Genomic DNA, 24,165 nt, shown 5'->3' on the forward strand with positions numbered 1-24,165 from the left:
AAAAAAAAAAAAAAAAAAAAAGCAACGCGGGGGCACCCTCAGGGTTGCCTTCCCCCAGGGAAGCAGCGCTGTGATTGGCTGGACCCTGAGGGCGGAAGTGACGTCCTGGCGCGCCTTCATGAGGGCGGAAGCAGCCCGTGATTGGCTCGGAGGAACCCAGGGCGAAAGATGGCGTGCGGGGCTTGCCGGCAGAGCGGGCGGAAGCACTCGGGCCGGGCCGGGCTCGGCTCGGCTCGGCTCGGCTCGGGCCGCCGAGGCGCGGTGCTGCAACGAGGTTGGTGGTCGGGGCCGGGCCGGGCGGGGGCGAGGGCGAGGCGGCTTCTGCGGAAGCGTCCCTTGTGCGGGGCGGGGGCGCGCCGGAGCGGAGCGGGCGTGCGGCGGGGTTTGCACTGCCCGGGGTTATCGGGGGGCTGGGGGAGAGGGCGGCGGAGCGGCGGGAGGCGGCGGGCGGGGAAGGGGGGGGGGCGCTGAGAGGGCGGCGGCGGCGGCGGCGGCACGACGTGTGCGTTTGGCCGCCCCCCCCCCCGGGTTGGCTGGACTGCTCCGTCCCGAGGCGTGCTGGGAGCTGTAGTTCTGTGGTGCCGGCGGCCACGTGGGCTCCGGGGTGCGCGGCCGGTCTTTCCCCGAGCCGGGGCCGGGAGGCGCAGGTTGCCGCTGGCTGCAGGTTTAAGCTTGGAAATGAAGGGGGAGGGAGGGGAGCAAGCAAGCAAAGCCTCGCAGAGCCTCAGCTCCAGCGAGGAACGACTAGCAGTCGGTCTGCTTCTGGAAGAACTTCCCACCGCCGAGGATGAGTGGGGCGGACCCCAAAAGCTAGATGGGGCTGTGCGAGAGAGGGCTGCTGGTACTGCCGGCAGGACTCCCCAGCCGACGAGAGACATCGTTGGCTCTGCTGTCCGTCACAACGGAAGACGCTCGTTTCAATTAGTTTGGGGAAGTCTGCCGACCTCCCAGACAGCAGCGATAGCAGCGAGACTCTGTGATGCAGTCCCGGTGAAGGCGTAGTAGCGTAGCGAAGCCACAGCGTGTATTGGGTAAGGTGAAAAATGGAGTCACACCTCCCCGAAGTCCCAGTTTGTGGTCTTTAAGCTCATTTTCCTTGTTGGGGGAAGGGGGAGAGCGCCGAATGTTATCCAGAAGGGCGACCAGATCCGTGCGTGAAAAGCCTAGCTGGTAAAGCTTTTTATAAACGGTCTTTACGCTGCAAGTTTCAGCTCTCACGAGGCCAAACGGAGACAAATCCGAACGTTTGTACGGGTTTAAAAGAACGCTTCCTGAAATGTTCTTGTAGTTCACAGCAAGAATTGAGCGAGTGAAGCGTGGGTGAACTTGTTCCACACAGTGACCTTGCTTTTTTTTTTTTTTTTTTTTTTTTTTCCTGTATTCCAGCAAGGTGTGTACGGTCCCAGGAGCATAGGCATGGACTTTTGTAGCATTGTAATTCTGCCCCACCGCTCTGATATCTAACCAAGTAATACTTTCTGGATGTTGTCTGCAAATTCTTTCCTTCCTTCCGTAAGGGGTCGATGCGCGCGTTGCCAGGTTTGTCACAGAGCGTTGCCGGAGTACTGTTTTATTTGTATTTGTGAAGACGGCAGAAGCAAAGGTAGCTGCTCGGCGACTCCCACCGAGATGGTCGTTAAGATAAGAAAAGAGCGAGGTTTCTGGCATATATGAAAAAGCCTGGAGGAATTAGCATAGCTCGCAGGAAAGCGTGCTGGAAAGAGGTGGTATGTGAGAGCAAGCATGAGAATGTCGCCTTTTTACCGAGAACGATGAGAACTGATGCGTCTGCCCTGTGTTTGGATAGGTCGGGGAGTGAAGAGGAGCTGAGCGTAGAGTTTGCAGGGGAATTGGGAAATGAATGAGGTAGTTTCACCTCTTTTCCGTGCAAGCGTGTGTTTGTTTTGTTGTGCTTTTCAAATCCCGTGCTTTTGTTATTACCCCAGATTTTGAATAGAACTCTCTATCTCAACTGCTCTGGTTTTCTGGATAGCAGCTAACTAGAGAAAGACAGAAGATCCCGAAGCGTCCCTGGAGCCGCTAAACTCTACCTCCTTATCTGTTCCCTGAGAAGACGGCCCGGCTTTCAAGACGGTGTGCGTTAAGTGAAGCGTGAGAAGAAACAGCATCTTCGGACGCTCGCGCTCCTCTTCCTCGGCTCGTGCAGAAGGCTGACAGCCTGTCTCGCTCTCGTCAGTGCCATCCCCCCAGCGCGTCCGTTAGGAGCTCAGCACCGCGTTTGGCCTGTTGCGATCTTCCCGATCCCCTCGTGCCTGTGCTGCAATGCCACCATCCCCGAGAAGTCAGGCAGGATCCGAAGACCTTTGACATCGCTAAAGAATCAAACCTCAGCTGTCAGTTTTAGCCCTTTGTATTCCAGACGTTTGCTTTGCCGGGTGATGGTTTCATTTTTGGTTTTGCAGCGCGTTCTTTATTGTAGAGGTTATTTTAAGCAGACAAGTAGGTAGCCTCCTTCCCTCGGTGGATTTGTGCGAGATTTAGCTGAGCTTTGCACATCTGAGCGATTCCCCAGTGGCTGTTCTGGTCTCGATGCATCTCTAAAACCTTTGTCCGCCTCGCCCCTCCTCTTTGCGTATTAAGATGCACGTTTGTGCAGAAATTCACGGCGTACGCCGTGCGTAAGACCCCCAGTGGTTGTGGGGCGTTTTCAGCGTTTCACAGATCAGGCTCCGTGTGTACTTAATCGCTTAAGCGTAGTCCTGGCTTTCAGCGTAGGCCTACCTAATGATTGTTACTCAAGTGGTTCTAAAGTTCCAAACGCTAGTTAGTTTATACAGAGAGAGAGAGAAAAATTTCTAGTGTGTTAATGTTACTCTGTTAACAAAACTGACGTACGAGCCGCTTGCTGCTTCTCTTTTTCTGTTTTTCTTTCCGGTAGCCTCCTCAGAAGTCGTCGTGGACACGTTGCGTATCTTTTCTGTTCTTCCGGGATTCATTCGTCGGGAAAGACGACCACAAAATCCGAGGGCTCGGCCCGTCGACTGCTCCCGGAAGGCAGAAAGGTATCCTTTGTGACGGTATCTTCCCTGCGATCCCCTTTCAATTCAGCCCACCTACGTGACCCGCCGACCTGTTCTCTTTAGCGAGCGGTCACAGGACCCTCAGGAAAGGTGTCATGCCGCGGCCGGAGAGGTTCAGGCCGGACCTCGGGAAGAGGCTCTTCACCGAGAGGGTTGTCACGCACGGGAACGGTCTCCCCAGGGCAGCGGTCGCTGCACCGAGCCTGTCAGAGTTGAAGAAGCGTTTGGGCTGGGCACTTGGTCACCTGGTCTGAATTCTGGGGTTGACCTGCGTGGTGCCGGGAGTTGGGCTCCACGGTCCTTGTGTGTCCCTTCCAGCTCGGGATACTCTGTGATTCTGTGACGGTTGTCCGTCCCTTTTGGGAGGAGCCCGAGTGACTCTAGTCGGGCATTTCTTGGTTATGATTGGCAAAACGTTTTCTTGCTTTCCTTTAAAGGTATAGATAGGGGTCTGAGAAATTCAGAGCGCGTGCTCACTGAGGGGTGGTTGCACCTCGGAGGCACGGAGCTTTTGGTACGGAGGTGTGTGTCGGTATGACAGTGATGCTGTAAGGAACAGAAGTTCCCTAGAGTGCAACGTTTTGTTAGAAACGTGACAGGTCGTTGGCTCAGGGTAGCAAACGTGCAGCTTGTCAGTCTCGGTGCGCACGAGAGCATCGGGTCCCCGTCTCGTCACTGAGCCTACCCGTGGCGTTCTCACTTTGCTCTACGCTCCGTCCCGTTCCTTAGAGTCCTCGCACCGAGTTCCCCTAGTGCGACAGCATGTAAAGTTGGAGGCCTTGGAAGTCCTGATCCATCCCTTCCGAGCAGGAGATTGTGAACGTGGAGAGAGTCGAAGCTGCAACCTGCGTGGGAAGGACTGTTCCGAGTGCTCCCGGTTACTGAGACGGCAGGAAGAAGGGCTGAGAAAGGGTGGACTCGTACCCGGGTAAAAGCATCAGTTAGCCCTGATACCGGGGAGACTGCATTAACAGAGACTTTTCAGGGTAAAACCGTTAAAACTATCCATTGTCAACCTTCACCGTTCTCCTCCTTAGAAGAACTCTTAATGCGTTAATGAGTAAAAGGGATTGGATTACCCGGAATTGGAGTGTTTCCAGGGAACACCCCGTGGAAGTGGGAGAAGGGGGGCGGGGGGGGTGTTTAGGAATATTTAATCCCCACCAGAAGAATCCTTATTAGTCTGTGATTTGTATTGTTTTGCTTAATTATTATTTCTTATAGATATATCTGTGTATATCCAGAGAGAGAGAAAGGACGTATTTTAAGTTGATCTTAGTAATACCTCTTCTGAATGGATTAGTGGGAGGATAGAGGGCAAAATCGGCAGACTTAACGTAGGAAGATTAATAAACCTTATTACCGATTGCTGATGGGCAATCAGGATGAATTCGTCAGGAAAGACGAGCGTGAAATCCGAGGGCTGTGGACAGCCATCTACCAGGTGATTATTGCGGGTGCCTTTGGTCACGTCCTTCGTCCTTTTAGCTTGCCCTTTCCTTCCTCTTGAGTTGAATTTTTGTGCAGCGCTACGTTTGCAGTGGTAACATCTCGACGGAGGTGTTTTTGGTTAAAAACAATCGTAACTGTAGTCATGAAGTCACTGAGCGTGGCTTTGTATAATGACTCCCACAATCGTAACGTTTTTCTCCTTTGTCACAGACAGGAGAAAAGCTCTTTCCGGAGAGATGGCGAAGGAATTAATTATACCTCTGCCTCATCCTGTGAGACCCGAAGACCTGGAGTCACTGTAAGCTGCGATTCTCGGGAGACACCACGCTGAGAGTCACAGGTTCCTTCTCTGCCTGCCCCCAAGGCCCTGGGCACGTTAGGTTCACCCTGGGAAGGGCACGTTGCTCAGGGCAGTTATTTCCTCCCCGAGACGACACGTTTTTCTGCTGCTTTCACCGGTGTTTTTTTTGTTTTTGTTTTTCCTCCACGCGGTTTGCACTGCTTCCGTTGTCAGTCACTGGAATGGGCTGCCCAGGGAAGTGGTTGAGTCCCGATCCCTGGAGGTCTTTAAAAGACGTTTAGATGTAGAGCTTAGGGATATGGTTTAGTGGAGGACTTGTTAGCATTAGGTCAGAGGTTGGACTCGGTGATCTTGGAGGTCTCTTCCAACCTAGATTATTCTGTGATTCCGATTCTGGAACATTCGAGTCTCTCCTCGGTTCTGCTGCAGAACACCTGTTCTGACTTGCTGTTGCTGTAGGGCTTCCCTCTGGGAGTCTTCCCGTCCCCCCCCCCCTCCCCCCCTTGTGTCCTGTGTTTTGTTTCTAATGTTTGTATGTTGTGTGCCTGTGTGTGCGTGTGTTTTATTTGACCCATAACTGTATGAAGTCGCTAAATCCTAGAGGGGATGACAGAGACGTCCCTGGTTCAGCCTTTTTTGCCCCAGTCGTTGCAGAAATGTTGGAAAAGTGAGTACTATCCTTCTCTTTAAATTGGCTTTTGAAAGTATACTTTCTGCAGACTCCTGTCCGTGGTTTAGGTACTTGATTTGGGTGAAACAGAGCCAGACTTTCCTATTAACTAGTGCCCCGAGTGCAATTCCCTGTCGTCAGAGAACAAGAACTATAAACGGTGCTTGGCAGTTATAAATGTCTTGGCTTCTACAAAGGCTAACTTGCCAAAGCAAATAGCAAGTAACCTAAAGACGCTGAATAGGAAAGGTCCTCTTCTCGATGGGAAAAGAGCTTCCCAGAACGTGAGCTCTGTTTTCCCGTAGGGCTCCCTACTTACCCAGCCGTTCAGCGATTATCGCAGGCTTTGCCCGGTCCCCTCAGGTCCAATATCGCACAAGCGTTGTGCTGCAGACGGTACCGCAGCTTACTCTCCATCTCGTGCTGCGTTTCTCGTACCCGCAGAAAACTTACTTCAGCATCAAATAAACCCCGTGGGAAGCGTACCCGACTCATGCCTGCAGGACCATCCCGTTGGGGCTGGTAAAATCCATGAACGGGGCGATGCTTGGAAGAATGTCACCTATGGAGAAGGCAACACTCTCCTTCTGGGCAACAGTTTTTGGAGACTGGTTTCCCCACCCCACTGTGCATTTTGAAGGAGGCAGTCCCTAAGCTGATGCAATCCAACTGCATCTAAGCTGTAGGTTGTTACTTCCAGAAGCTATAAAGGAACTTAATGTGTGTGTTGTTGTTGTTGCTTGTTTGTTTGCTTGTTTGTTTTAATCGAGGCTCGTGTGCATGCGTTTGGCTTGTCCCGATGGCTGGTGTAGGTGATCGCTCACGTGCCCCAAAGTTCCTTGTGCTGATGTTGGATCTGCCCCTCGGTAAAGGACCGCAGCCCGTGTTCAGCTTTCCTTCCTTACCGTGTCGTATGTATGTATTTGTCTACTTTTCTGAACGAAAGAGTGGATTTTTCATGGGTCTCTCTGTGAGCATATCGAGGTAGGCCGCAGTAAATACGCGTAAGCCAGTAGGCTGCAGCGCACACTGGACAGTATCCGAGTGCTACTCTGCCAGCAGTGGAGAGCCAGGTGAAGGTTTCCAGGGTGAGGGCTTGTTCTGCCTCAAGTTGAACAGAAAGTTTCCGAAGTTGAGCATCCCGGGGGATGTTTGTAGGGCTCTTGTTAGACGATAAAAGTTCAGGTGGCTGTCGACAAAGGGGATTTTGTTGGCTCTTTTAGATAGCTATTCCTAGCAAAGATCGCATCGGTTACAGAAGGTAGTAGTAACCTTGCAGTTTCTAAGTTCTGTAGCATCTGTAGCAAAATAAACTGCCAGATGAATAAACGAGCAGGTACAAATACGCTTGACTCTATAGCTGAGATTAAATAACGTGCAGTTTCTTATGTGTTTTACCTTTCAAAGCACGTTGTTTCCGAGCGCCTGAGCTTTTTGCTCGTATTACCGAGGAAGGGAATGGCTGCGCTTCTTCCCCCCTCATCCCTCTATTTTAATTTCTCCTCTTTTCCCTCGATGACAGGGATTCAGAATGTTTTCCTCAGCTGTCCACGTGAAAATCTTTAAAAATACAAGAAAACGCTGATGGTGAACGCTGACAGAATGGGGTGACATTTTCAAGGTAGAGGGCAAAGGACGAGGACATTTCTAGCACGTTAGTGTGACTCCGTTAACAAAACCGACGTACACGCCGCTTGCCGTTCCTAGTTTTTTGGTTTGGTTTCCCTTCAGTAGTCTCCCCAAAGGCTTTTGTGGGCACGACGCGTATCTTTTCTGTTTTTCCAGGATTCATTTGTTAGGGAAGACGACCGTGGAATCCGAGGGCTGTGGACAACCATCTACCAGATGGTTGTTGCAGACGGTTGTTGCGGTCGTGTTATTTGTCCTCTTAGCTTGCCCTTTCCTTTATCTTGAGTCGATTACTTTTTTTTTATTATTTTTTTTTATTTTTTTTCCAGCACTATGTTTGCAGTGATAACATTGCTGCCGAGGTGTTCTTGACTAAAAATGATCTTAACTGTAGGTACTGAATTCACAGTGTGGCTTTGCGTAATGACTCCCATGATCACAACTTTTTTTATTTTTTTTATTTTTTTCCTTTGTCACAGATAGGAAAAGCTCTTTCCAGCAAGACGGAGAAGGAATTAATTATACCTCTGCCTCATCCCGTGAGACCAGAAGACACCGAGTAACTAACTGTAAGCTGCGAATCTCAGGAGTCGCATGGCTAGGAGTCTCAGGTTCCTCCTCTGCCTGGCCCCAAGGCCCCAGGGATGAGAAATCTTAGGTTTTATGTTTTTTTCCCTATGAAATCCTGTCACGTTAAGGGACGTAGCTAGCTAATTGTTATGGTTCTGGTCAGATTCAGGGTACTGGACTATCATGGACATGGATTCACCCAATAACATAGCACGCCCTTGCTCTAGTCCCGTTCAATGAGTACTGTCACGGCTAGGAACAATGCAACGAACAGCAATTCCTTAGAGCGACAAGGACACGGGTTCTTTGGATTGCCGGCGATAAATTCTCTGTCCGCAAAAGCAAGGGAGCACGCATGACATACACAGGTAATCGTCCTGGCTGTTAACGCGTTAAAAGACACAAAGGCTCTAGATATTTCTAAGTTTCCAAGGAGACACGTGGTACAACCAAGTGTTCCAATATTACCCCACGGCGTCCCAGTGCGGGGGGAGGAGAGGCTCAGCCCATCGACTGATTGCAGAAGTCAGAAAGGTATCCTTCGTGATGGTATCGTCCCTACCATCCCCTTTCGCTTAAGACAGTTGACGGTATTTTCTCTCTTTTAGGTGGAGCTTGAGTGACTCTAGCCAGGCATACCTTGGTTATGACCGGTAAAAAGATTTCTTGCTTTCCTTTAAAGGTATAGGGTCTGAGAAATTCAGAGCGCGTGCTCAGTGAGGGGTGTTTGCACCTTGGAGCTAATCCTTATTAGTCTGTGATTTGTATTGTTTTGCTTAATTATTGTTTCTTAATTGTGAAATGTGTTGACTTGATTCGTGTCGGTATGGAACAATACTAGGGCCACATGATGAGCTCCTATTTAAGAAAAACAGAGTGATTCGTGTCCATAGTTCTTGTATCGTGCAAAGGAACGATCCAGCAATTTGTGTACATAGAGGGTTTGAAGGGCGAACATTGAGACTCTAGTCTGGGAGATAAAAGGACCAAGGAGTTTTTTTTAGGAAACTGCAGACTTTTGCATGGGACACTGCTCAAGCCTCTGATAACCAGCAAAGAGATCCACCAAATAAGGAGAAAGGGGGAGTTGAAGGACGACCGAAGGACAAAGCCTGGGAGGAAGACTAGGAGCCTTCAGCACAAGAGACCCCCAGAAAGACCACCAGAGACTGATACGCATGCGTCCAGAGAGGGTTTGGATTCCGGGAACTAATTACAATAACCCTGCCTTTTCTAGGAATAGTGATGAATATGTATTAGTCTAGGAGCATAAAAATCAACCGCCTGATGTAGCAGGTGTGCGTCCTGGTAGAGCAGAGACTCCCAGTGCACCCGGCGCTGTTTGCTTGCCTCTATTCGCTTAGTAAATCACAACAAATCCTATTTGGGACTCAATCATTTATCACAATTGGGGGCTCGTCCGGGATGGTCTTGGTTCCTGAATTCTGACTGGATCTAGGAGGGGCGCCCCACCACTTGGTGGCTCCTGTTCGAGTCAGGTCGGGACTAACACCATCCTGAACCTGAATAAAGGCAAGCAAAGAAATTGATTTTGTTTATGAGCTCCCTTGCCGGCTGCAGCATTGGATTTTGCCCGTAATTCTGCGCGCGAAGATCCGAACGAAGACGACGGAGTCGTGAGTATTTGAAGTGTGTACCGTTCGGTTGGGTGGGATTCGGTTGCCCCTGTGTGTAAGAGTGTGACTGAGACGGAACCTAGTTCCGAAGCGAGTGTGGAGGTCTTCTAACCGCGGTTCCAATCTCCCGCGAGGGACTTGGCTGGTGAAGGACCGAAGCGATTCCTATAGGATTCGTGGGTGGGTGATAGGTCCCCCTGCAAGACACTCTTACTGGGTAACCAAGGGCTGTAGGAATTGCCACAGTAAAATTCCTAGATGGGTCAGACAAAATGGAAGTCCCGGGACCAGAGAAAAGGGAGCAAATTACAAATGGTTCAGTACTATGTGATAAAACGGTCAAATCAGGATATCCAATAATTAATAAGGACCTAGAACCTGTGGAGTCAGGACCTTTGAGTCCATCACGGTCGGCTCAGGCTTGTGAGCTGTATGCTTCATGTCGGGCCCTGGAGCTATTAAAGGGGAAAAGTGGGGCTATATTGACAGCGCGTTGAACTGAATGAACTCCCCATGCCTGAATCACCACCAGAAAGCAGTGTTGTACAACAAAACCTGGAAGTTTCTCCAAAGATGTTGCCATTAAATTAATAATATTAATTAATAAAATAGAATTGATTAAAAAGTACTCATCTTCTGCCATGAAATACTGTTACTATTAAACTTGATGTTCTGGTTTGGAGACAAAAAGGAATATAGTTAGGGCATAAGCGTGTGATTTTCTGTTTCCTGAAGGTGGTGAGCTTTAATTCTATTCATGCTAAGTCTCAGTGAGACATACCAGCATCCTTGTGGACCCATTCATTTGAATGTTGTAAAATCGTGGGTCAGATGATTCAAAGCCTTAATGGAAATGTACTCAAGTAGGGGGAAAGGTGAATTGGTATCATCGGTTTTAAAAAGTCATATGGTGGTTTTGTTTGTTTGTTTTTAAGTTTGTACTAATATAAAAATCACGAGCACGCTTGTTGAAAAGTGGAAGTTATTCTTATGTAAGTGCTTTTACTCTAGTTTTGAACAAACAGAAGTATCAAGTACTTGTTTGCATATGAAGTTGGTGTTTTGAGCCTGCAAAATTGAATATTGGCTCTAAAGCTCGGCTTTCATAAGTGCCATTTATTATACCACTATATTTCTGATGTTTGCATAATCATAGAAGGACCTCAAAACTTGAAGACACAGACTGAAATATAAGCTGATAGCCTTGAATATGTCAGTGTGCTATAGAGTGGCCTTTGAGGACTGTCATGAGAACCCTTTTACATTACATTACAAAGCTGATGTTTTAGTCCTAAATTTTCAGGACCCCGTAGTACAGAAGAAAGCTTGATACAATTACTGATGTGAATTTCTCTAGAAATGTATATTTGTTGTGTCCAGTTGTATGATTTAAGTGTTCCTTTGTATCAATTTATGTATGCTTCTGTTGTGGTTCAACCTGGCCGGCAGCTAAACACCACACAGCCGTTTGCTCATCCTCCCCCCCTCCGTGGGATAGGGGAGAGAAACGAGAAAAACTGAAGCCTGTGGGTTGAGATTGAGACGGTTTATTGGGACAGAAAAAAATAATGATGATGTGTACGGAGCGGGTGATGCACGGTGCAGTTGCTTGCTACCCGCTGACCGATGCCCAGCCTGTCCCCAGGCAGCCGGCCCCCCCAGCCCGGCTAGCCGCCCCTATGCATTGTTCAGCATGACATCAGATGGGATGGAATACCCCTCTGGCCAGTTTGGGTCTGCTGTCCTGGGTCTGTCCCCTCCCAGCTCTTGCTGCACCCAGCTCCTGCTGCACCCCCAGCCTGCCCGCTGGCAGGACAGAGTGAGGAGCTGAAAAGTCCTTGGCTTAGTATAAGCACTGCTCTGCAGCAATTAAAACATCAGGGTGTTATCGACATTAGTCTCATTCTAAATCCAAAACATAGCACTCTACCAGCTACTGGGAGGAAAATTAATTCTATCCTAACTAAACCAGGACAGCTTCTAAAACAAAGAAGGGAGAGAAGGGGTGTGAACCCTAGGAAAAGACAGATAAAGGATGCTATGTTCTTACATTTTTTAAATCGATGGACGGAAGGTCCTTGCATCTGTCCGTGCAGGAGAAAAAGCGACAGACAGATCTAGGAGACAGATCTGGGAGAAACTCAGTTAAAGAAAGAGCACAAGTCATGGAAAAATAAATAAATAAATAAATAGATAAAAATAAAAAATTTCAGCACCAATTACTGGGAAGGGCCCTACACTCTAATCACTTGGGGGCCGAGGTTGTGCTTGTGTTTTAACAGAAGCCGGTCCTAGATGGATGTCAGCACCATGAGTCTGTCTGGCCGTTTCATCATCTGCCTTAACATGATCACAGCACCCTCCTCTGCAGTTTGGACTCCAGCTCAAACAAAAAACAACGTCTGGGAGTGTCCGGCTGGCATATGCAGGACCTACAAACAAGGACTCCAGGAGCTGGAGGGGCAGCCAGAGCCCCCCCCTGCCTGGGCAGCACTCAGTACCTGCCTCTCCCAGGGATGGGGTTACAAAGTTTCTTAAAGATAGAATTAGTATGCCTGGTAGTTTTTCTCTGTGTTTTAGTTTGTGTTAATTGTGCTTTCTTAATTTGTGTTAATCGTGCTTTTTTATGTTAAAGAAGGGGGAGATGTGGGAGTGTGGCCATGGGGGTCGACAAGCCCCATGGCTGGTGATAACATCAGGAACGTCAAGAGTTTGGAGGAGGGAACAGAGAGGGGTGATTCAGATGCCTTGCTGTTTTGGGTTGCTCGTTCTCCGGAACGGTGGTAAAAATGTTATTAGAACACTTAATACCTAGATACGGGATAAAGGGATAAAATTAATTATTACAAGGGTGTGCGTATAGAGAGAGAGAGAAATGACGTATTTTAGGTTTATCTTGGTAATACCTATCCTGGTAGGGTAGGGGGAAAAATCAGCGTTTCCACTGAATCCAGAACATTTCTTGAGATCTATCTCAAAATAATTGTTGGCTTTGCACCCAGATGCCTAGGAAGACTGAAGAGGCCTCGTCCCTGATGGCTATTTCCAGCAGCAACAGCGCCTGGATTCTCTACACTTGTAAAAATGACGGATCGTACGCAGTCCCGGGAAGGAATAAATGTTGAAGTCGAGTTCCCTACACATAATCCTGGCTACAACATGCTGTGTGGTATCAAAGGTGCCTTTTAAACAACACTGAGAGGAAACTCAGGGGACAATATTACTGACCCTGGGCGTGGAAATGTCCATGAAATAGGGAATAATCCGTACTGCACTGTGGTGGTTTTACCGTGCTAGGCAGTTGAACACCACAACCGCTCTCTCACTCCCCCTCCTCAGATGAGGAGGGGAAGAAGTAAAGGAAAGAACAACTCACGGGTTGAGATAAGGATGGTTTAATTAAAGAGAAAATATATATATATATATATATATAATTAAGGAAATATTATTATTAATTAAACAATTCGACTAAAGGGAAAAAAGGAAAAGGGGAAGAGGGAGGGGGAAAGGGAATAACTAAACAAAACAAGTAAAGGCTATGTGGAAGTGCAGAGGAAAGAAATTACTTCCCACGAATGAGCGATGCTTGATCATGTCCTTGAAGCAGGGCCTCAACGCACGTAGCCGGTGTTCGGGAGGAGGACAGACATTTCCGCAACGAGAGCCCACCCCTCCCCTCTTCTTCCTTTTTCCACCTTTTATTGCTGAGTGTGACATCATATGGTATGGAATATCCCTCTGGTTGGTTTAGGTCAGCTGCCCTGCTGATGTTTCTTTCTCATTTTTTTGCCCACCCCCTAGGAGGGTCAGAGAGAGTCCTGATGCTGTGCCAGCACTTCTCAGCAGCAGACACAACACTGGTGTGATATACCACTGCTGTTCTAGCTACAAGTGCAGAGCGCAGCACTGTATGGGCTGCTGCGGGGAAAGTTAACATCCCAGCCAGACCCAGTACAGTCACTCATATCAAAAGGATAATAATACTTAAACAACATTCCTTGTTTTCCAGAGAGCTCACTGTTACTTAGATAGTTCTTAACATGACTGTTTTGTTGGTTATTGCATCACAACATAGGATGCAATGACTCTGAGCAATGACTTTCTCTTATATTTATGAAGCAAAATGGTTTCCTGACGTAAATTAATAGCAGTGACTTGTATGAAACACAACACTGATGCATGCCAGTATTTATTTTATTAAGCTAAACACACTCTGCCAGATGCATTCAATGACTAATTCAACCCAGTGAGGATAAAAAACAACAACTGGAAAAGAAAAAAAAGTAAAAGACCTTGTCTCGTAATCAGCTCAGTTTGGCAGTACTGAAGTTTCGCCCCAAGTAGCAATACATACTGCTGGAATGTGTCATTGCACAGAGAGATGTTGTAGGGGAAGCAAAGAGGTGCAAGGCAGGCAGGACCTGTTATAATTCATACTTCACTGAAATTTAATTTGCAGATTGCCTGGTGTTTTCCAATTATCTTGGAACTGTCACATACTAAGTAGCAACAGAACACAGAGCACGCTACAAACAGCATGCACCACCAAAGGACGTATGCCTGTTTGTATTTTAGTATAAATCCAAACCTCTAACAGCTTGAAACAAAGCCCCCTTTGTGGTTTCGTGGGCTGTAGGTAAAGTTGTTATGCTCCCAGAGCAAGTTTTGAAATTTCTGACAGAGAGGAATTGGCATTGTCAGACCCGCTTGAGCCATCAAGTAAAAGTGAAGGCCGTACTTCTCCTGCTTTAGGCATTTATCAGCACAACAGGGTCACAAGGTCTGAGATGCAGCTCTTTTTCTTCTCTCTGTTTCTTCATTTGTCAGACCTTGGATGGAAATACAGGCACAAATCGCAGCGTGTCCAAGCCTGCACACGTGCATCACCATTGCTAAGCGCGTGCATGACAAGCCACCAAGCACTGGACTTAGCACCCCCACACAGCAATGCTGCTTGGTAACAAATGTGCATCGAGCACATTTTGCAGCCCAAACCTGATGGGCTTGTTGCGTAGGTGCAGTTCAATGGAGCAGCTGATCTGGGTACAGGGAATGGCATTTCTCTCCAATCCTCAGTTAAAACTACTGTCTCTGGGGACCTGCCAAGCAATCTGAAAGACTGTTTACATCACTAAGTTAATCTTTTCTCTCTCTCTCTTTTTTTTTTTTTTTCCTGGACACATTTCTGAGAAAGAAAGAGCACACCTCTGGGACAATGCGTATGGCGTCTCCAAGCCTGTTACTGGGACCCGTAGGATTCATTCGCACTGTCACCGCTGTTTCTTTGCTTATCAGACCTCAACCTTTCAGGCAGTTAAATCCTTGAAACAAACCAGGAAGAGGAATAGAATCACGTAAGCAAAATAATGCTCTGTGCTCCACAGCAATTTTGCAAACTGTTCACACAGATTTCAAAGCCAAAACTGCATGAGCATGGTAACTAAGGTGGCTTGGCAATGGTCCCCCTTGTTAATAGGGTGGTTTGGTCATAGACCTCGTGCTTGGCTCAGCATCATCACCCAGCCCGTGACTTGATTGGGACGCAGGGTTGATTTCATTCTCCCTACAAGCATTCCTTATTCAAGAGTAAATCATCACCTGAAACAGCCTCAGAGATTCCCTGATCTCTCAGCTTCCTAAGGGGTCATTCAGTTGGTCTGAGGCTGCTCCAGACACCCCTGCTTCTGGGTCCACTTCACCAGTGAGAATGAAGTGGCCTGGGGCTACAGCTCCATCCTGTACCCACCACATTACACTCTCAGGAGATCTTCAAGCTGCTGTCACCTCCCCTGTGCCTCTTCCCAAAGGCAGTCTATAAGCTGGAAGAGCAGATAGGGCAACATTTAAAGAGCGTAGTACCTTCAGCACACCGTGCATGATGAGCAACAATATGCCTAACTTCCTCACAAGAAACAGTTGCAGTAGCAATGTTTTTTAATCAGCTAATCCCAATGGTGCCAGCACATTGTCCAGTCTGCCTAAATTTTCATTTGTTCCAAATTTGATTTTCTATGAATTGGTGCAGATGTGTTTGCAGAGGGATTTTTCATTAATCTGTGCAGCTAACTCACAGCTGAAATGTTGCCAGGAGTGCTGCCACCTTTTTAATTGATGATGCTTTCCTAAAAGATGCATTGGAGACCATCAGCATTACCCACAATCAAATAGAGGACACACATACAATAGAAATATCCTTTCCTACAACAGTTAAAGGAGATCTCAGATGAGTATTTCTTAACTTGATAATATGCATACATGTCAGCAGCCTCCGGTATCTGTTCATTCCGTGTTAAAATTGATTGAAGATGGTTACTAATATCCACATCGTTTGCTCCTCCCTATTCTCTCCACTCTTTTCAATATCCATTAAAATTCCTCATATAAGATTTTTCCTTCACTGTTTCTACCCCAAGGTTAAATCTTTTTATTTCCCCCCAGGAGCTGAAAATGGAGTTTTGAAATAGGCAGTGCTGGTTGAAGGATTGGAGCAAGGTTGGACGAACAGTTAAGATAATGGCTGGACGATCCAGCTGAATAATCCTTTAGATAACGATTGCTGTCTTGGAACATTTTATGAGGTATGGAATAAAAGGAAAATCAAAAGGAATTCCCTTTGAATAGATGTTTGGCACAGCCGAGTGCTGCTGCAGCATATCTGAATGATTAAGGGTGTTCACTAAGGCAAGAGCAGTATTCTTTGCTGGAGGAGGAGGATTTAATTTGTTGCTTTTCTTTCCTTCTCCAGATTTATATTACAAATGCAAAGTGTTGCTTTCTTGGATGTGCAGTTATTGCTTGAAAGAATGAAACCTACTGTTACCTTTTCCCCTGTAAAGCACTTCTGTCCCCAGTGCCACCTCCGGTTCCAGGAAATGATGGGGGAGAGCTACCTAAGATAAATGATCCTGCAAGTCCTCTCTGTCTGGGGTTATTGCTGCTTCAGTGGGAAACCTGCAGATGGGGGACTCTTCGGAAAGGTCATGGGGGTCAATCAGAGACATTTTGGTGAAACGTGTGGATGTAATTTCTCAGAAATTCTGTTAAGTTCCCTCACATTAACACCATTATTTCTGTAAGGAGGATAAATTTAATAAGGCCCAAGAGCTTAACAAAGAAGCTCTAGAGGGATATGCTGGCTTCCTGCGGGTCCAAATCCCCCAGCCCGTTTTTTTGCTCAGATTTTTTTTTCCACTCAAACTGACTGGAAAAAAAGGGGGCAAACTCCTGAGCAGAAATTCATCTGTCTGTCACATTTCACTTGACAGTCCTTGACTTTACCACTTGCCTTGGCTTCTGTTGGAAGGATAAAAATGCCTCTAAGCACAAATGGGAATTGTCTACAGAAGAGCCAGAGAGCCATACAAGCTGTAACGCACCTGACATTCCGGTGAACCTTTATTCTCCAAAGTGGAGAATTTGTGAAAGGATAAAACAGAAAGGAAGAAATTCTAACTTGCAAGAGTTGTGTGGTTAGTTCAAATATGGAATTTGTTAAAATAAACTTGAATTTGGAGAAATTCTCCTTTTATGCAAGAATGGTACCTGACAGTACAAGGAAAATCTACAACTGCTCACAGTATAGTTTTTAACTTCTGATAATAAGTACAAGATTTTCATAAGCTTTGATACACTATCTAGAAAGTACTAAATTTTCTTAAATGGATTTTTTTTTCCTTTGTTTCTGCTAATAAACCATCCATCAAGAAAATTTACCCTTATTACTACATCTTCAGCCATCACAACACAGAGATGAGATGGTAAACAGAGTGCAAGCAGAAGAAATATTTAGTTAAGACCTTCTGCAAAACAATGTGTTTCGCTTTCCCATCGCATCTGTTTTTGCTTTTTTCTTTTCATGTAACAAAATTTATGTGCATTTACTAGCAGGAAGTTAATGCTATATCATCATGATAGTTCACATTTTGCATTTAATGCCAGTAAATGGAATTACTGATAGCAATGTTGAGCAAGGATTTGGCAGGTAGGGAAATGTTGAGCCAATTAATCTTACTTCAGCCTACTGAGTTCTGACACTGCATTGTGTGTCTCTATGCTTTCATTATCAGTAACACATTTCCAGGGCTGTGTAAATAGTATGTATCAACAGGGTTCAGGGTCTTGGCTAAATCTGAAGGATCTGAGCTATGCAATTAAATGTTAGTCATTTTTTCTAGTGTGGTATTTTTAAATCTTTGTAAAAACTTGGGAAAGTCACATAGTAAGCAAGCTGTCTTTATTTACTTATTTTCAGCCAGTATTGTGCCCGAGAAATGCATAATTCTTCTGAGAAGGCATAAAAGTAGCATTATGAAACAGCCCCCGTAGCCCTTCTGCCCTACGCAACACTGATGAACCTCACCTGAAGTCCTAGGTCAAGACTGGGACATCCCACTTGAAAAGACATGGGAACCCATTTAAGAAAATTCACGCACAAGCACCAATTATAATCAAAATTCCAGAAAATGTACTCAAGGGCAAACAGGAAATACAATTAAGTCTGGACTGTAGACAAGTGAGGGGATGGCACAGGGTATTAAAATGCTGACAGAAAGAGGAAGATAATAAACTCTTCTCCACATTTAACGTGAAAATGAAACAAACAAAAAAAAGAGCAACACCAACCAATGGGCATAAATTGAAGCAGACACTTGGCTTATGTACTAAAACGAAGTCTTCTACTGGAAGCTGAGAACAGACTAGAGGAACAGCCAGGAATGGTTTATCTAAAGCTAAATAAGGAGCAGTTAGCTTCCTGTAGCGCTTTCTCAGTCACTTTTTCTTTGCTTATGACTCAATAAGAGGAACATTTCAAATGAGGTTACTCATTTGGGCTTGGAACATAAGGTATACAAAGAGTTGCTTCCTTGAGCAGAAGAGGACTAACACAGAAAGAAGAAAATAGGACAACAGCACAAAGGTGGAGAAACGGGAGTTTCTATTTGCATTACAAAGAAGATCCTCTCTGTCATGAAAATGAATCAATGCCTTGAACCAGTAAATTATCTACTAAGCTACTTATTCATATTATTTGATACATTTATTACCCCCAAAGCATTTACAGTAACTACTCTGGAATAGTGAAAGCACACTCATACGCAGACACCACTGCCATCCATTCTGGACCCTATATGAGTCAACAGTGGCAACGGCGAGTAACGTGCCCTTCCTCCCCAGAAAAAGCAGGCCAGAAACCAAAGTCGTTTTCTTCTTCTACGATTCCTGAGCCAAGGTAGAAGACAGAAGCAGCTCTTTGCTTTGTGTGTTTCACAGCCACAGATTTCAAAATGACAATTGATTTTCTAGAAAGAGGAGTCATAAAACTTTTGAAGTTCAGATAGATTAAATCTGCTGCATTTCTTTGAAAAATCAGTTGGCATACTTACAGCCATTTGGTTATTCAGACAATTTATCTTTGGTTCATTTTGTACCCTTTTTTCTTTGTTTCTTTAACTACATATCCTTGGACCACAGCAATTATAACAACCCTCTAACTGCTCTCATTATCTCTTCCTTTAAGATCTACTTTAAATTCTTGCATTTTGTTGAGGTCAGACAAATGACAGCATAGCTGTCCAGATCACTATTTTACAGTGCCACACAAAGGTGGACGTGATACGGATTAGAAATCAAAGAGAAAATAAACAAGATGAAATGCACTGAGGAGAGCTCAAAAGGGAATATCAGGCTACAATTGAAAACCTTAAGTTTTGTATTTGCAAGACCATAAATTTTCATTTGTGGTCCTGAAACAAAAAGTAGGAATGTTCTAAGAGGATTTGCAGACAATGAGCAGGTAAGAGGTATTGCCAGTCTTCGAGAGAATTAATATATCATGCTGTAAAACTCTGAAATAGAAAAGGAATGAAGTTCAAATATACACTGTGCAAGATCAACTTCTGGGCAAAACGCCCAAACTTTTTACAAGTTGGGAACTCAATCTGAAATGCCTAAGGATGAGAATGACTTAGAAAATCAAAAATTACCAAGAAACACAGAGGTAGCTGTAAAAACAGAAAAGGTAGTATCCCTTCAGAATTGCACGTCCTTCGTTACTTTTACAGCACTGGTAGCAATCTACAGTAAAGAAGACACCTTCCAGTGGCACTGGAAACATTAGTATGACTGGAGCACTGACAAAATTTCACCTAGAATATAGCTTTACAAATAGATAAACTGAATTGAAACAAGTATAAATGCCTGCTTAGATGGAGAGAGGAATTGAAAGTTTGTTTTGAAGCAGAACCTAAAAAAGACTGACTTGATTAGTCAATTAAAAAAAAAGAAAAAAAAAAAAAAGAAGAGGAGGCTGAGAGTTACCATCATTACTTGCCTAAATATATTTCTATCAGTACAAATGCAGATAGGTACAATTGTGAATAAAATGCAACAAGAAATAAGAAGTTTTAATGTTTGATATAGTCAGATGACGACACAGCCTTCCAGCAGAGAGTGGTATGGGAGTCCCTGAGAACAGATTGCTTTTAAAAAGAAGAAAAATGGAAATCTAATTAAAAGGTATAGCAATCAGCAGGACAGAAGTAAACGCGGGGCAGATTTAGCATGACAATCTTCTATCTACAAGAGAAATTGGTAGCTGTGGTAGGATGACCATATCACCCACGCTGGAAGCAAAATACACGGTACAGAAAGGAAGCCAGCAGCACAGGCAAGAGAAGATAAAATTAGTCCAAATATGTTACATCTATCTAGTGGCTTTTCAGGTTTACATGAAGAAAGAATGCGTTGGTAACTCCTTGCAACTTAAGCATGCTTCCCCTGTGTAAAAATAATCAAAGTTAGGCCATTCAGATATTAGTTTCACCGAAATAACTGTCAAGACATTGCAACTTGAAGACACAAGACCTACCTACAGCACTACAATGAAATAAATTTTAATTTGCACTTAAATATAAAGAGTTTGACTGCTAAAACTAATTCATTGTGCTTCCTCCTTTGCCTCCATAAAAACTTAACACACTATAGAGGAAAGGTAGTGAGATAATGAAACTGCGTAACAACTCAATAAGACTGTTTCAAAACAGCTGGCAATCAAACATGTAAGACAGTGTTCTCCTGTTCACAACCTCTAAAAGAGATGAACGCTGCTATGTTCATCAAAGCTGCTGAGGAAAAAGAGGGATGCGGAAAACAATGAAAAAAACCATGGAAATACATTGCAAACATTTCTGAGCAAACTACACACGAAGGAATGTTTCTCCAGATGACATGCACTTGCTAATGCAAGCCATTAAGAGACTGAGAGGAGAGCAGTTTTGAGTGACCCTAAACAAAAGCATTCACTAGGCAGCACGCCGATAGATGCAAGTATAAACTGTATGTCAGAAACTCCCCGTGTATCTCAAAATATAAGCTAGCATAATGCTTGCATGATCTGCTATCAGCTCCATCCCGTAGCTTTTCCAGCATTTTATGTAGTAGAAAATTACAATGCTGATAACTGTATTTTTATGGCACTACATACCACTTTCGTTCTTAGCAAAGAGTCAACCTGTAATAACAAACTGCATTTGATTTTATTTTCAGAATCCTGCTTGTCCAACACAATTTACAAGCTTCCCTGTTCTTGGGGATCCTCTGCCCCATATAGTAATGCAGATACATGATCGAGTCTGGTAAAGTGATAGATTGCACTGACATAGAAAAATAATATTTCTTCAAAAGCTTAGACATTGAAATTTCTAACTCAAGTACCATAAATTGATATTATGGAAAAAAATAGCATTTAAGGAAAAATGTTTGCCAGTTCAAATTACTGTTTATTATGGCTCATGCCTAAATCTGAATTTGGGAAAATTAAATACGTTGAGCACATTTAAATGCTGTTCTCTGTAGGGTGAACGGTGCTGTTTACAGTAAGAATCCAAAACTAAATGACTTGGTACAAATCAGATCGACACAGTAGCATTAGTGGAGGAACATCAATTTAAACAAGCAAAGAAATGAGACGTTTACACAAACTTTTTCAAGGATATTTCCAAAGTGAAGGTTTGTGAAACAGATAGTGGTCATACATACTATGCATGTTTTTGTAAGATTAGTTTTGACCTTGTTTTGTTGAGAGAGCAAATGTAAAACCATTAACATCTTTAGCTACTGTTTTCATGGTGGAGGTCAATTATTTTTGTAAAACGGGATTTCATGTTACATGTATTTAAAGGTGTCATGCAAGAATGCATTTACCTAGAGAAACATTCTTACTGGAATTCTAGTAAATTCAAATAATTGAGCCTTAGGGTAATATTAACTTTAATAAATATGAACATATTGACTGAACACATTTGGTTTTCAGATTTTCCTTGTCAAAGAATTGCACACACATTGATTTCTCTGTCCATTAGTCAGAGAACACCCCATACATACAGAAATAAAGGTGTCTTCCTGATTCTAGAAATGTATACACATAATAGAAAAACTCTATTCAATTTAGCTTCTGCGTACAAATACAAGTAATCGTTTCAGATATACTAAGTACGTATTTAGAAAAGAGCTTTATGTGTGGAAGAAAAATTGCATTTCCAAATTAAGAAAGCATACATAATTTAAGAGGTAATTGACCAACAAATGTTGTGTGTGATTCTGTTTAACCCAATTACATGTGTCAGTTATAAAGTGGGAATGTAGCTAAAATCATCATTGCCGAGGCAGTATAAATATCTAAACTGTTCCTAATTGCTGTTTGCCTGCTTTCCTGTAATCTTCCCTTACAGATGTCATAAGAAAAAAGGAGTGGACAACAGTCTTGCTACAAAGTCTAAGCATGAAGTTTCATTTTAGATTTGAGGCGTACGCTTCCAAAGGAAGCCCTGTGCTCTGCCCAAGAAAGATCCAACTGTATAACCACGTCCTTAGGGAACATATTTCCAAGGAAGATCTAGATCAAAACAGCCATTCATCCTTCAGCACTAGGCCAACTGCGTACCGTGCTAATGCTGTCACCTTTCCAATGAGAAAGAAACACAAAGTCTTAACAAATCTGGACATGAGGAATGTCGCTGCATTGTGTCCGGTAATATAACAGCCAGCAGCAGCCTGGCTCAGTGCTCTTGTGTGATTTATTCATCAAAACAAAAACAATCTTAACCGGCAAACTTCCACGTTCTGTTCTGTGGCACAGCAGGATGTGTAGAAGCTACTGCCCTTGGCTCCATTTCTGTGATAAGCAAAAAGAATACGATAGACAGAGCCCCTTCATATTTACCTGCTGCTTCTTTAAAATACTCTAAAATACATATGATTATTAGGACCGTCCTGAAATCTTCTTCAATTTGCAGTAAATGGAAAACCTCCGAGTGGATAGATAAAAGCAGAAAAAAAGCCAAATTCAACTCCAACTTGAACGTGGCTTTGACTTGGGTTTCTGACATTGCAGGTGAACATCTTTACTGGAAGGTATTCTCTCCTCATTTCACACACAGCTTAGAAAAGTCTTCATTTCATCCCACTTTGGTACAGAACAACTTATGAGACTTCAGGAAAGATGCCACAAGTGGAAATACAAGTCCCATACATGACTTTGTGAGACAACAGATTGAACGCTGCATTTGCACGTGCAGCAGCCCTGACTTTGCATTTTCCCCTTCCTGGGAGCTGGGTGCATTTGAGCACTCTGCACTCCCTTGCTACCAGTACACCAAGCGCTCTTCAGTGGGCAGTCATGGTTTAGTTACTTCTGCAGAAAGGGAAAGCGTTGGAACACAGAGCTTGTGGTGCTCCTTCATCTTTGCTCCTTTCCGAGGCTATTAGGAGTGAATTCTCAGAAATTTCCCTGCAATTCTAAATGGGTCAAACAGCTCACCTGTGTTTTGACCGGGCCCGCATACCATACAGTAGCTATCCCTACAAGGTGTTCTACACAGCAAAAATATGTATTGTTATCTAAATTTTGCTATGATAGTTTTAACTTCCCTCATGTATGCTCAGAACTTCTAGCTGAGCTGTTACCTGCGCTGGAGTAATCTTCCCTAGGAACGAAAACAGGATGAAAGTAGAATAATTTAAGTAAATACAAAATTGGCAGAGGGACACAAGTTCAAGCCACATGCGGAAGCTGCTGCACAAGAACTGAAGCAACCCCATTTGCATCCATAACAGAGAGGGAAGTTCCACAGGTACAGGAGAAACACTGTTCACGTAGCATGAGGTTAGTCAGAAGAATCACTTTGTACCTGGCACAGCAGCATGAGATAGCTTGATTAGAAATTCTTATTTATCTTTTCTTTTTTTTTCAGAGAGAGATAAACCCTGCCCATGCATTACCACTGTTTGCCATACATATTCCTCCGAGGAAAATGCATTTTGGGCAAGTCTTGGATCTGAATACCAATTCAGCCACAAGAACAAAAGTTTAAGTTTCCCTTTGAAAAACTGTGGTAACATTTAAAATGTAATTGCTTTTGGAAAATGACAACTAATTATCCAAAAGCAAAATGCACATTAGGCATTTAAATAATTAAATGCCAGTCAATATAATAAAAGTGTCGCTTTTCACTTTTTGCTCTCAGAAATCATTTTACTTCGTTTTAAAATGAATCTGTCTACATATATTGGCACGTGCATTTTGTGATTACGCCTATTCACATAAAATAAAGTCTTAATACATCATATTATTTCTACCTACAGACTTCCTGCTTGTGTCCTTCAACTACAACTGCTATTTATAAAGGTACAGATATCGCTATTACTACAAACTGTTTCAGCCTGCATTTGATTGTACGTGCTCTCCCCGTTATCTTGCTGCATGCCAAGGGGATTTTCTGTCCACTGCTGATCACTAGAACAATTATTTCACCGTGTTATGAATCTGTAAATCAGACATCATTACACAGAGGAAGCGAACCGTATTAG

General features: G+C 44.4%; 4 long non-coding RNA genes across 4 annotated transcripts; 3 read left to right on the forward strand and 1 right to left on the reverse strand.

Annotated features, from left to right (window-relative positions):
• Positions 1–2,848: 2,848 nt before the first annotated feature.
• LOC118168636 lies at positions 2,849–4,288 on the forward strand. The gene is made up of 3 exons (XR_004751700.1): positions 2,849–3,023; positions 3,771–4,027; positions 4,266–4,288. It is a non-coding gene; the product is annotated as an uncharacterized LOC118168636 (long non-coding RNA).
• Positions 4,289–5,306: 1,018 nt separating this feature from the next.
• Positions 5,307–12,800, forward strand: LOC118168632. The gene is made up of 4 exons (XR_004751696.1): positions 5,307–6,150; positions 6,752–7,085; positions 7,573–7,662; positions 12,790–12,800. It is a non-coding gene; the product is annotated as an uncharacterized LOC118168632 (long non-coding RNA).
• On the reverse strand, positions 7,812–21,919 carry LOC118168633. The gene is made up of 4 exons (XR_004751697.1): positions 21,907–21,919; positions 17,645–17,654; positions 13,325–13,334; positions 7,812–7,943 (listed from the first exon to the last, which is right to left on the reverse strand). It is a non-coding gene; the product is annotated as an uncharacterized LOC118168633 (long non-coding RNA).
• LOC118168634 lies at positions 14,494–21,598 on the forward strand. Its single transcript, XR_004751698.1, has 3 exons — positions 14,494–14,654; positions 15,739–15,878; positions 17,552–21,598. It is a non-coding gene; the product is annotated as an uncharacterized LOC118168634 (long non-coding RNA).
• Positions 21,920–24,165: the final 2,246 nt, after the last annotated feature.

The sequence above is a fragment of the Oxyura jamaicensis genome, chromosome 5 (assembly GCF_011077185.1).
Source record: "Oxyura jamaicensis isolate SHBP4307 breed ruddy duck chromosome 5, BPBGC_Ojam_1.0, whole genome shotgun sequence".
NCBI classification, from domain to species: Eukaryota; Metazoa; Chordata; class Aves; order Anseriformes; family Anatidae; genus Oxyura; species Oxyura jamaicensis.